Here is a 12,282-nt window from a genome sequence, read left to right as displayed (position 1 = left end):
AATAGACTAGATAACTGTGAAAGAAATAGTTTACATGTGGGAAGGTTAAAAAAAAATCAAGCCTTCCTAACTCATCTGACATGGTTAAGAAGAAATTAGAATGACTTGGACTCAAGGAACACAATGCATTGGGGGATTTCTGGAAAACAAAGGAGTTTGTAGCTTAGTAAGCACATGTTGTGTTTCTTCAGCATTATTTTCTGGACAGAGAAAAAATTTTCATATGTTGGTATAATTCAATGAAATCATGAGAGCCTGGAAAATTGGAAAATCACTTCAAATATTATAATCATTTTCAAGAATAAGGGAAGACTTGGAGTATGCTCAATGAAGTACTTATTTCTAATAGAGAAAGATTCTTGACATCACCCTCTTGAAGGCCTTCTTCATATCTTTATTTCTAAGGCTGTAGATGAGGGGGTTCAACATGGGGGTGATGATCCCATAGAAGAGAGAAACCATCTTTCCCCAGTCCTTAGAGGTCGATGAAAGTGGTTGTAGGTACATATAAATGCCTGTTCCAAAAAAGAGTGACACCACAACCATGTGGGACCCGCATGTCCGAAAAGCTTTCCGCCTTCCTTCTGAAGACTTTATTTTCAACACTGCTTGAGCTATGAAGCCATAGGAGATGAGGATCAATGTCCCTGGAATTAGCAGAATTAATACACTGAAGAAAAAGAGCTCAGCCTCTATAGGCTTTGTGTCAGCACATGACAACTTGGGGCAGGAACCTCACAGAAGAAGTGGCCCACTTCCCGATGACCACAGCGTGGCATGTTCAGTGTCAGGGAAGACTGCAACACTGAGTTGCTGAATCCAGTGAGCCAAGAGAAGGCAGCCATCCTTAAGCAGAACCAACGGTTCATGATGACTATGTAGTGGAGTGGTCTGCAGATTGCCACAAATCTGTCAAAGGACATAACAGCCAGGAGGAGACATTCTGTGGCTCCCAGGGCCAGGAAGATGATGAGCTGGGCCACATAGCCACCATAGCTAATGGTCTTTTTGTTGTGACAAATATTTGCTAACATATGAGGGACTGTGCTTATGGTATAACAGAGATCTAAGATAGAGAGATTAGTGAGAAAGAAATACACGGGTGTGTGAAGTTTGGGATCCAGAATGCACACAATCATGATGGACACACTGCCAAAGATAGTGAATGTGTATGATATTAACAAAACCACCAAGAGGGGCATTTGCAGCCAGGGTTTGTCTGAGAAACCAAGTAGGATAAATCCTTTTGGGGAACCGTCATTTGCCCAGCTCATGATAATACTTACTTTTTATTCCTAAAAAATAGAGAATAAGAAAAGAGTCAATAGGTCAATAGATATTTGGAACTGAATTGAATTTAGATTAATTATGATGGTTAGCTCTGCACCAAATATAATTCACAGTCAAAAAAAATGGAACCCTTCTGAAATACTTATCATTTGATTAAAACATAGATCCTTTGTTTCCAGTAGTCAAATGTAATGATAAAGGACATTGTTATTAAATGACATAAAGTATATAATATTACATGCAAAACTCATGGAAAATTATAAGTGCTCAAAACATTTCAAGTCTTCTCTCATCACTTCTTACTCTACCTCAATAAACATCTTCAATAATAAATACCAATGTAAATTAAATTATTTTAAAACCAGACTTAAAATGCTGAGCATATAAACCTATAATTGACCTAAAGCAATTCATTTAAATTTGGTAACATCTTTGCATAATATTTTGTGTTATGTTATGCAAATTTATTATGTTATGCAACTTTATTATGTTATGCAACTTTATTTCCACCAAATACAATCCTGAGTATTAGATGCTTTGATTCCAGATAATAAAATTAAGGATTATTTGTGAGACAGTAATGATCAAAATTGATATCTCCCCACTTAAAAACTTATAACCTAATCCTTGCTTGACTCAACATGACAGACACTGCTCACTGCTTGAAATTGTATTCTCACTAAAACCCTGATAGATATGATTTACATTTTACCTTTTTTGTGACTTATGAAAATGAAAAATTTGCACACTTAGTAATGATGAGACCAAGATTCAAACCCAGGATTAAATACCATGCTTTCTTTTATACCATATTTCCTTCCAATTTTACATATAGCAAGCCAAAATTGGCTACATATAATGTAACATTGAGGTAACTTATACCATTTGAATTTACAAGCATAAAAACAGAGAACACTTCTATGTGCTATGACACACATCTGTAATCCCAGAGGCTCAGGGAGGAGAAGGGAGGTAAAGCAGGAGAATTGCAAGTTCAAGGTCAGCCTTGGCAACTTAGCAAGACTGTCTCAAAGTAAAAATTTGAAGGAACAGAGATGTAACTCAGTGGCAGAAGGGCATTGGTTTCAATCTCCAGTATTGCTGGCGAACTTAACAAAGAAGATAAAACAAGTTTTGGTACACTTTACTAAGGAATGAGGTGTCTTTTCCAAAGTGACAAACACTGATAAATGAAATGTAACATGACAATGGAAAGTTTACATGAGAACTAACAGATATGGACCTAGCATTTATAATTCTTCCATTATATGTGGTTTTAATTTTGACTTTTTAAGCTGCAAATAGACATCATTCCTTGTTAAATAATAATAATACATCTACAGTTGAAAGATATAAAAGGACATGAGTTTAGACTTCTTAAAATTTATTCTAATTAATTATAACTGGACTTTTTTGAGTGTTCATAAAACTTTAAACTTTTAAATGTTGACTATATACAAAGATAAAAGAAATTACAAGATGAGAAATATGTAGTGCCTATGACAGAAAAGTTTAATATATTAAAATATAAATAATTATTACATGATAATAATAAAATACAAAAATTTAAAAATAAATAAAGAGCAATGGGTATAAATGAATAATTTGTGGCAGGATAAAAATATAATATGATGGAAAGAAAAGATATAAAACTTTCACACCATTAAAAAATCATAAAAATGATGAGGAAACTATTACATTATCAATTCACTTAATAATGTAAAACTGTATCACCAGAAGTTAATTTCCAGCAATACCAGAAAGGATCAACAAACCAAAGGTGGTTCCCTTTATGAAATATTAGACAGCATTAAAATAGTAAGTTATATCTCTCTGACTCTAGAGACCTCAAAATAAGTCCAAAATATGGTTAAATGAAAAAACTAGAGGTGGAGAATCATGTGAATAACATTCTCTTATGTTTTTAATTTTTTTTAAAAAAAAATAGTTAGACATGCTTATTTTGTTGACCATATGAGAGAGATGTGGCAAATATATAATGCTATCATTGATCATCACAAGAGGTTGATACTAGAAGGGTTTTGTGAGTATGTGTGAATGTGTGTGTGTGTGTGTGTGTGTGTGTGTGCGTGTACACATGCACATGAAAACATATATGTATGAATATGTAGATGATTATTAATTTATGGGGTTTCTAATTTCTAAAATTTAATATATTACTTTTATAATATACAAAACAACATCAGGAAAAAAAATAGCACTTTAAGGCAAATGACAGTGATTATATCCAATATTGGAAAAAACATACGCAAATGCATAAAAAAATAGTGAGACACTACTGCAAAATCCTTTTCAAATAAGAAATATAAACCTACCACAAAATGTGAAACATAATATATATTGAGGCTATGCTGGATGCTCTATAATAAATATACTGTCTCACAATTTCTTGGCCCAAACTATTACCAGAAGCACAAGCAACATTGCAACACATTTTAAAACAATAGGAAAAGGATTGAGCTATGAAACATCATAGAATGTGTCACATACCACAACACAGATATTACACACACACACACACACACACACACACACACACACACCACCTCTACCTACTGAAGAGGAAGGAAAGGCAAAATTTAGAAAACAAATACCTGTAAGTGTTCAGATTAAAGACAGAGAATGGCAACAGTGAACACATCAGATATTAAAAACCATCTCTCCACAGGACGTAGATAGTCTCAGAATGGTAAAGCAGAAAAAACCTTCCTGCTCACCCTAGTTTGGGGGAGTAGGGATGCATAGCTGAAGTTACTGGAAGAGTTAAGTCTCCAAATTTGAGTTAAATATTAGGCGTGTGCCTTTTCCTATTCTTCTTACCCTGTCACTTCAACAACAAGCTTTCAATATAGTCCTCAAATAAAGACCAAAAAAGAGTGAGCTGTTGGAATCTCTGCCTCTTTGGGAGCTGGAATCTGCTTTATTTCTGAGCCCTGTGATCCTGGACAAGTAGATGAACAACCTTGTGCCATGTACACATATTTTTAATTACTGTGTTGATCAAAAGCAAGCTATTATGAAGTTCAAATGAGACAATGCACACAGGTCTGAACTTTGGATAGTGCATGAAACATAGTAAGAATTTAAAGAATGTAAATTAGTTATCATTTACAGTGTGGGTAATAGTGATACTAGTAATGATCATTAACAGTAATACTGTATCATTATCTCAACTTGTTTTATATATAAAAAATTATTATTGTTGGTCCTAGTGCTTCTTATATTTCTATTGTATTATAATATGAAATGACTAAATGTATAAGTCACTGTGTCTTTGTTTCTAGCATAAGACCTAAAATATATTTTTCCAATAAATGGAAATCAAGTCAAGAGTTGGAGATACCTGGTTATCTGAAGGCCATGGGATTGAAGAGGATTCTACTCAGCAGTTGTTGTTTCTTCTATTTCTATTTTTTTTTCACATCCTCTACTTCACATTTCATTTTACATGGCACTGGTGCCAGCTCACCTACCAATTACTCTTTTATGCTGTCAGAAAATGAACTCACCCTTTGACAAGAATAAGTTGACACCACTGTCATCTTAACATTTGTCCTATTTGTTTATCCTACATCATTTTTAAAAAGCCTCAAATACCACTGATTCTTTTTTTTAAACTTAAAAAAATCCCACTCTTTTGAGAAATAAATGTGGAGAGATAATGAGTATGTGTTCATTCAAAAGGAAGAAAAGATTAAAAAAAACTGGTTCCCAGGAAACAAATTGGATTCTCTGGATATTAAATGTGTTTCAAGATGTGGGTGAAATGATCTTGAAATATTCTTCCTATGCCTGGTAGCATGATTCTCTGTAATAAACACCACTCACCTTTTTCCTAAGTGTCATAGGGTATCCATGCCTTTGTGCCATGTGCAGAAGGAAATCTGGTCCAAACTCAAGTTGATAAATGCAATCATTTTTTGTGCTTTCAGCCTCTGTGATATTCTTATTCATTTATTTTTTTTCCCACAAATTGAGAATGAAACTAACACAAAACTTGGACTGCATCAGGAACATATGAGAAAAGTCTTTACAATGAAGTGAAAGTGTATTACTATAATTACTGTCTTCAATCACTAGGGCATTTTTGACTAGCATAGACTCTGCTCACCACATTTCTCGTGGATTTCTATGAGAAGTTGATTTTATAGACATGAGCAATATCGTTGTTTGCACCTTTGAAAAGGATGTGCCTTTAAACAAAACCAACCAGTATTTACTAAGGGCCAACTATTCACACAGTATTATGTCCTCTATTTTAACCCAAGGGATATTGATTCCCTGAAGTTTAATTGGTCACTGTGTCCAAAGAGGAACTTAGTGAACTCTATTCCCAACTGTCCTGAAAACATAGTACTGGCACAAACATGGCTCAAAAATCCTAAAATATAGGTGAAAACTACAGTCATAAAGAATAAAACATTAAAAAACTTCAGAATTGTTTAATTAGGGCAGCACAAAGTTAAATGGATATACATTCCTATATTCCTTTTAAATGGTCTCAGGGTCAAATAGGGAGTCTTTTGTCGGTGTATAGGGAAAAACAGCATTTCTATATTTCATTGAGTTTTGTAATGTAAAGTTTGAACTAAAAACTTCTGAGATATTCAGGTTAAGAATATGCACCATGAAATGCATATGAAATTATGTCATACAAAGTCACATATAAATTAATCCACCTAGATATTTAAGGTTAACATTAATTCACTGGCATAGAAAAAGTAGAAATAATATGAGATTGGAGCAAGAATATTTTTAATAAAGTTATTTATAACTTAATATTTGCCCACTTAAAATTTTCAATGAAAGAAAGAAAATTATAATTAGATTTAGCAATTATAATTTTCCTATATACACTTACGAAAATACCTAAGAGAATCCCACCATGTGCCCATCGGCAAGAATGGAAAACTATTTAGGATAAAATGTATACCATGCTTATATAATTTTATCAAAATATATTCTAGGGTCATGTATGACTAAGAAAAAACAGTGAAAAATAGAAAAAAAATATTAAGATTGATCTCTAAAAAAACAAAAGCCAAACAGCCCAATCAATTAACAGCCAACAGAACTAAATAAACAATTCTCAGTTCAAAAGAGAATATACAAATATCCAAAAAATGTGAAAAGTGTTCAATTTTCCTAGCAATCAAAATAATGCAAATCAAAACTACATTGAGATTTCATCTCAGTCCAGTCAGAATGGCAATTTTCAAGAATATAAATAATAATAAACGCTGACAAGAATGTGGGGGAAAAGGTACACTTATGCATTGTTGGTAGGACTGCAAATTATACAAATAATTTGTAAAGTCATATGGATATTCCTTCATAAACTAGAATGTAACCACCATATGACCCAGATATCCCACTCCTTGGTGTTTATCCGAAAGAACTAAAGTCAGCATACTGCACTGATACAGTCACATCAGTGTTTATAGAAGCACAATTCAAAATAGTCAAGTTATAGAACCAACCTAGATGCACATAAACAGGTGAGTGGATAAATAAAATGTGGAATAGAAAATGGAATCCATTGCTTTGTCTCCTACTAGATCATCATGAAGTGATCACTTGAAGTTATATTTGGAATGCCAGTTTGGATGCAATCCCATCCTCCAAGACCCAGGATATACTTCTTTTTGGTTTTGTTTGTACTTTGTAATTATAGAGAACAGATAAATTCATTTTGGCATAAGTCTGTGTCTATTAAAATTAAAAATAATTTGCCCTAATTTTGTCTCCAGTGCCTCCTTTCTCCATTCTTTCCTCCCTTCCCCTATTCTATTTTCTGTACTCTACTGTTCTTTCTTCTATTCAGTTATCTATATCTCTATCTAATTATATATGTATGTATATATACCCAATGTGTATATATATTTATATATACAAATATATATAAACATATATGTGCATATATATACTTCATATGTGTACATATATATGTGTATATATATATATATATATATATATATATATAGAGAGAGAGAGAGAGAGAGAGAGAATATATAACTAAATAGAGAAATTGTATTTCAATATGTCTGTTTCATACTATATCACTATAGTATGCTGTCTTTAGTTCATACATGTACATGTTCTATATCTATAGGATATATACACACACACACATATACCATATGTATTTTATTTATATATATATATATATATATATATATATATATATATATATATATATATATATATAAATAGATAACTGAATAGTGAAATTATGTTTCAATAGTCTGTTTCATACAATACGACTGACTTTAGTTCAGTGAACTATATTTATCAATTTGCACATGTTGAATCAAACTTGCATTCCTGGGGTGAAAACCACTTTATCATGATCTATTCCCTCCTTATGTGTTTTTCAATGTGATTTGCTAATATTTTATTAAGGATTTTTGCATTTATGTTCATCAGAGATATTGGTCTGAAGTTTTCTTTTCCTGATGTGTCTTTATCTGGTTTTATGGTATCAGGATTATGCTGGCTTCATAGAATGTATTTCGAAGTGTTCCCTCCATTTCAGTTTCATAAATTAATTTGAGACTGCCTGGTGTTAGTTCTTTAAAGGTCTCAGAAAAGAACTCAGCTAAGAATGTATCTGGTCCTGGGCTTTTCTTTTTTGGAAGGCTTTTAATTGCTATTTCAATTTCATTGCTTGATATTAGTCTGTTTAGGTTTTCTATGTCTTCCTCATTCAATTTTGGAAGGTCTTTTGTGTATAGAAATTTTTCAATGTTTTCTATATTTTGCAGTTTATTAATGTATAAATTTTCAAAATAACTTATAATAATCTGAATTTCAGAAGTGTCTGTGGTGATATTTATTTTTTCATCTCTAATTTTATAAATTTGGGTCCTCTTTTTATTTTGGTTAGTTAGGCTAAGAGTTTACAAATTTTACTTATTTTTTCAAAGAACCAACTCTTTGTTGCCATTTATCCTGTGTATTGTTTTTTCACTCTCAATTTCATGAATTTTGACTCTAATATTAATTATTTTCTGCCTTTTTCTGGGATGCATGTAATCATATCAATTCTTGTGACTTCTAAGACTTATATTGTTACCTACAATATGGTTATTTGGAAAAGTTTCCATGAGCTGCTTAGAAGAACGTAAATTCAGCTGATTTGGGGTGAAATATTCTGTAAAGTCTGTTTGTCCATTTGATTTACAATATTATTTAGGCTGGAAATACCTTTACTGATTTTATATTTGGATGGCCTGTATACTGGTGATAGGGATCTGGTGAAGTCACTTGGCATACTTGTATTGGGGTCTAGCTGGGATATTAATATCAAGAAGTCTTTGTTTTGTTTTTATGTAATTACGTTTACTGACATTTGGGGCATAAATATTTATTATTGTTATATCTCATTGTTGGATTGTTCCATTTACCATTTACCAACATGTTGTTCTTCTGATTAATTTTTACTAGACAGCTGCCTTTTCAGATATGAAAATAACTCTTCTTGATTCTTTTTGTACTCCATTTTCATAGAATTTGTTTAATCCTTTTACTTTCAGCTTATGTGTATCTTTGCCTATGAGATGAATCTCCTACAAACAGCATATAGTTGGATGATGTCTATTAATCCATCCTACCAATCCATGCCTTCTAATTCACGAGGTGAGATCATTCCATAATATTATAGATAAATGTTATTTCATACTACTTTCATTTGTTTGTTATATTTAGTTTGGTCTTGATTTTCATGTTGTTAGTTGCTCTTTTAGTGAGTTTCATCTATTTTGAAATCTCGGGTTTGTTTTTTAGTTCTTCTGCATATATTATATCTACCGCCAGTGCAACTGCCTCTAACATCTAAGCATTCTCTGTAGTGCTCTTAGTGTTCATGAATTCTTTTATACTCTTTTTACCACAGAAATATTTTATTTCCTCATAGATTCTGAAAGATACTTTTACTGGAAATAGCAATTTTAGCTGGCAATTATTTTATTTCAGTGCCTGGAATATCAAGATCCTCCTTGATTTTAGGGTTTGAGTTAAGAAGTCAGAAATTAGCCTTATTGTTTTGCCTATAACTGTGACCTAATGTATTTCTCTTACAGCTTTTAATATTATTTCCTTATTTTCCTAAATTACACATTTTTATTAGGTGTTTTAGAGAGTTTCTTTTTTATCTTGTCTATTTGGGGTTTTAAATGCCTTATATATATATGGGTGTCAATCCCATTTCTAAGGGGAGGAAATTTTTCTGCTATTATCTCTCTGAAGAGGCCTTTAATAATTTTAGCCTGTATCTCCATGTTCTATTCAGGTGACTCACAGAATTGATCTCTTGATTTTGTCCAAGAATTCTTGCATATTTTGGTCATGGTCTTTATTTTTTTTTCCTTCCTTGCATACTGAGTATTCAGGCTCATATACGTTGTCTTAAAGTCCTGAAATTCTGTCTTTAAGGTCTGAAATTCTGTTCTCTATGAACTCCATTCTGCTGGTGATACTCTCAAGTGAATTTTTAATTAAATTCATTGTATGTTTCATTTTCTGAAGTTTTGATTGGTTTCTTATCAATATACCTATTTCTTTATTCAGATGGACTTTCACCACCTGTATTTGCTCTCTTAATTTGTTCCTTGGTCTTCATTTGTTCATGAAACATTGTTATAATGAGTTTTTATAGTCTTTTCTGGAATTTCATACATTCACATATCATGAGTTTCTTTATTGAGGAATTGTGAATTGGGGGAGAGATTTGTTTGCCCATTTCCTCATGTTTTCAAAGGTCATGGACGTATGCCTTTGTAAAGATGGATTCCTCTTCCTTTTTTATACACATATTTTGGTGTATGGTTATTTTTGTTATATTTCTCTGTTTTTGTTGTATGTGTAACTGGCCAGAAATGAGACCCCTTTCTTGTTGTTCCTATTTGAGACCAGATTATCTGGTTGTTGTTTTTTTTGTTGTTTGTTTGTTTGTTTGTTTGTTTTGTCTTCTCTATTCTATGTGTTGAAGTATTGTTGAGGCTCAAGTTTATGTACGGAAAAAGCTTTGCTGTTACTAGTCTTAGTTATGGTGTTGCTTAGCAGCAGGTCTCTACTCTGTGAACTGCAAGTGTCCCAATCACTTCCCAGCCCCTGTTAGATAAAGGGGGAACAAAGAATAGCAATGATGTTAGCAACTAATGTACAGTTTTAAAATAAATGTTCAGTGTCTATTTTGACATTTATAACACTAATTAAAGATGAATGATGAGGTCAGCATTTAGCATCAATACCAACAATAAATAACCATGAACTACATCAGACATTAGACAGAAGGTGTCTACTATGTCATCCACTATATTAATAATCACACCATGAATGTGGTAGAAATTACATAAAACATATATTTATATAAGATAGTAAAATTACAGTTTCTTAAACAAGGAGAAAACACAGTAGGAAAGCAAGAGAAAGTTTCAAATATTTTAAAAATAAACAAAGGAGAAGCAGGGGATAGGTAACAGATGACAGCTATAAAAATGGAGAGATAAAAATAACTAAAAATAATAAAGGAAAGAAATAGAGGATGAATCAACAGGAAAATTTGGCTATTAATAGGGGAAAAGAGTGAAGAAGAGATAATAAGAGGAACAAAAAACAAGATAAAAACAAAGAAACAAATATAAGACCCAAACAAACAAAATCCATATAAAATTTTACCCCAGTAAAGTCAAATCAAGGCTAAATAATAAATGGGTAAAGTAAAGATGGATTCCTGTTCCTTTTTTATACACATATTTTGTGTATATTAAAAAGAGATAAATTTAAGCAATTAAATTTAATCAATTAAAAAGAATACAATTATACAAATACGTATATATGTATGTATATATTCAGATAATTTTATTAATATAATATATATATTATATATACATATATATAATATATACATACACACAGCATCACACGGATTGAAAAAAGTTAAAAATTTAATAATAAGGTAAAAAAAAAAACTTAAAAAGGAAAAGGACTTGCAATGCTTGTGGTCCTTTAAAAAAAAAAAAGGAAAAGGAAAAGGAATAAGACAAAAACTTCTCAATGAGAAACTAAGCACTTGCTTCCATTGAGATGGTCAACACTGTTGACAAGGAGGGATGTTCATTGCTTGTGTTGTTGAATCTTTCTGTTTATTTGTTTATCTATTTAGTAATTTATTAATGGGTTCTATGACCCTTGGGTCAAGGGCTGGGGGTTGTTAAGTTCCACTTCTATGTATCTCATCAAGCTGCCAGCCATGTGGCCAGGAGCCAAAGCTGCCAAAGCAGGTCTGTCTCATCTGACCATATAAGCTGGAAAAAACTGGGGAATGCTGATACATGATGCACTTCCATAGTGGGACTGGTGCAGAGTTCTAAATTGAAAGTTCCAGAAGGTGAGGTTTAACCTTGGCTGACCTTTGAAATTCTGTCAGTGGGTATTTAAGACCTGATCCACACCCACTATTACTGGGCAAATCTCAATTTCTGCTAGATATCTGGGTCTCAGGGATTTCCTCCAAATTCCATCTTTAGAGTAAGGAACCTAAACCTCCACCAGCCTCATTTATTCACTGGAAATGGATAATAATTGCCCAGTATCAGACCAGAAGTCCTGGAGTGCAGACATGCATGTCTACCTGGTTACTGGCATCATTTGAGTTGTTCATATGGGATGCCAGCAACAAAGGGAGACTTCTCTCCTCAGTATCTTGAAACTGGATTGCCCTGGTCACAATTCTCTATGCACATATTTTAATCACATTGGTCCAGGCATAATCTGGACTCCAGGATAGGCAACTGCTGGGTCAGGAAAGTGACTGTCTTTTGGGGTTTCCAGTCTGCTATGTCTGCTCGCTGCCTCTAGGCCACTTAAAATAGGTCCCTGATGTCCTGAACATGGGATAAATGGTTTGGTTGTGTTTCACTCAACACTTTCTCCCATCGTCCCTGGGCCACAGAAGATCCGATTTTCCAC

At 32.7% G+C, this 12,282-nt stretch overlaps 1 pseudogene; it reads right to left on the bottom strand.

Annotated features, from left to right (window-relative positions):
* Positions 1 to 342: 342 nt before the first annotated feature.
* Positions 343 to 1,274, bottom strand: LOC114082373 (putative olfactory receptor 2B3; annotated as a pseudogene).
* Positions 1,275 to 12,282: the final 11,008 nt, after the last annotated feature.

This window comes from Marmota flaviventris, chromosome 6 (assembly GCF_047511675.1).
Source record: "Marmota flaviventris isolate mMarFla1 chromosome 6, mMarFla1.hap1, whole genome shotgun sequence".
NCBI lineage: Eukaryota > Metazoa > Chordata > Mammalia > Rodentia > Sciuridae > Marmota > Marmota flaviventris.
The sequence above is the reverse complement of the archived record's forward strand: the minus strand, read 5'-3'. Positions and strand labels throughout refer to the sequence as shown.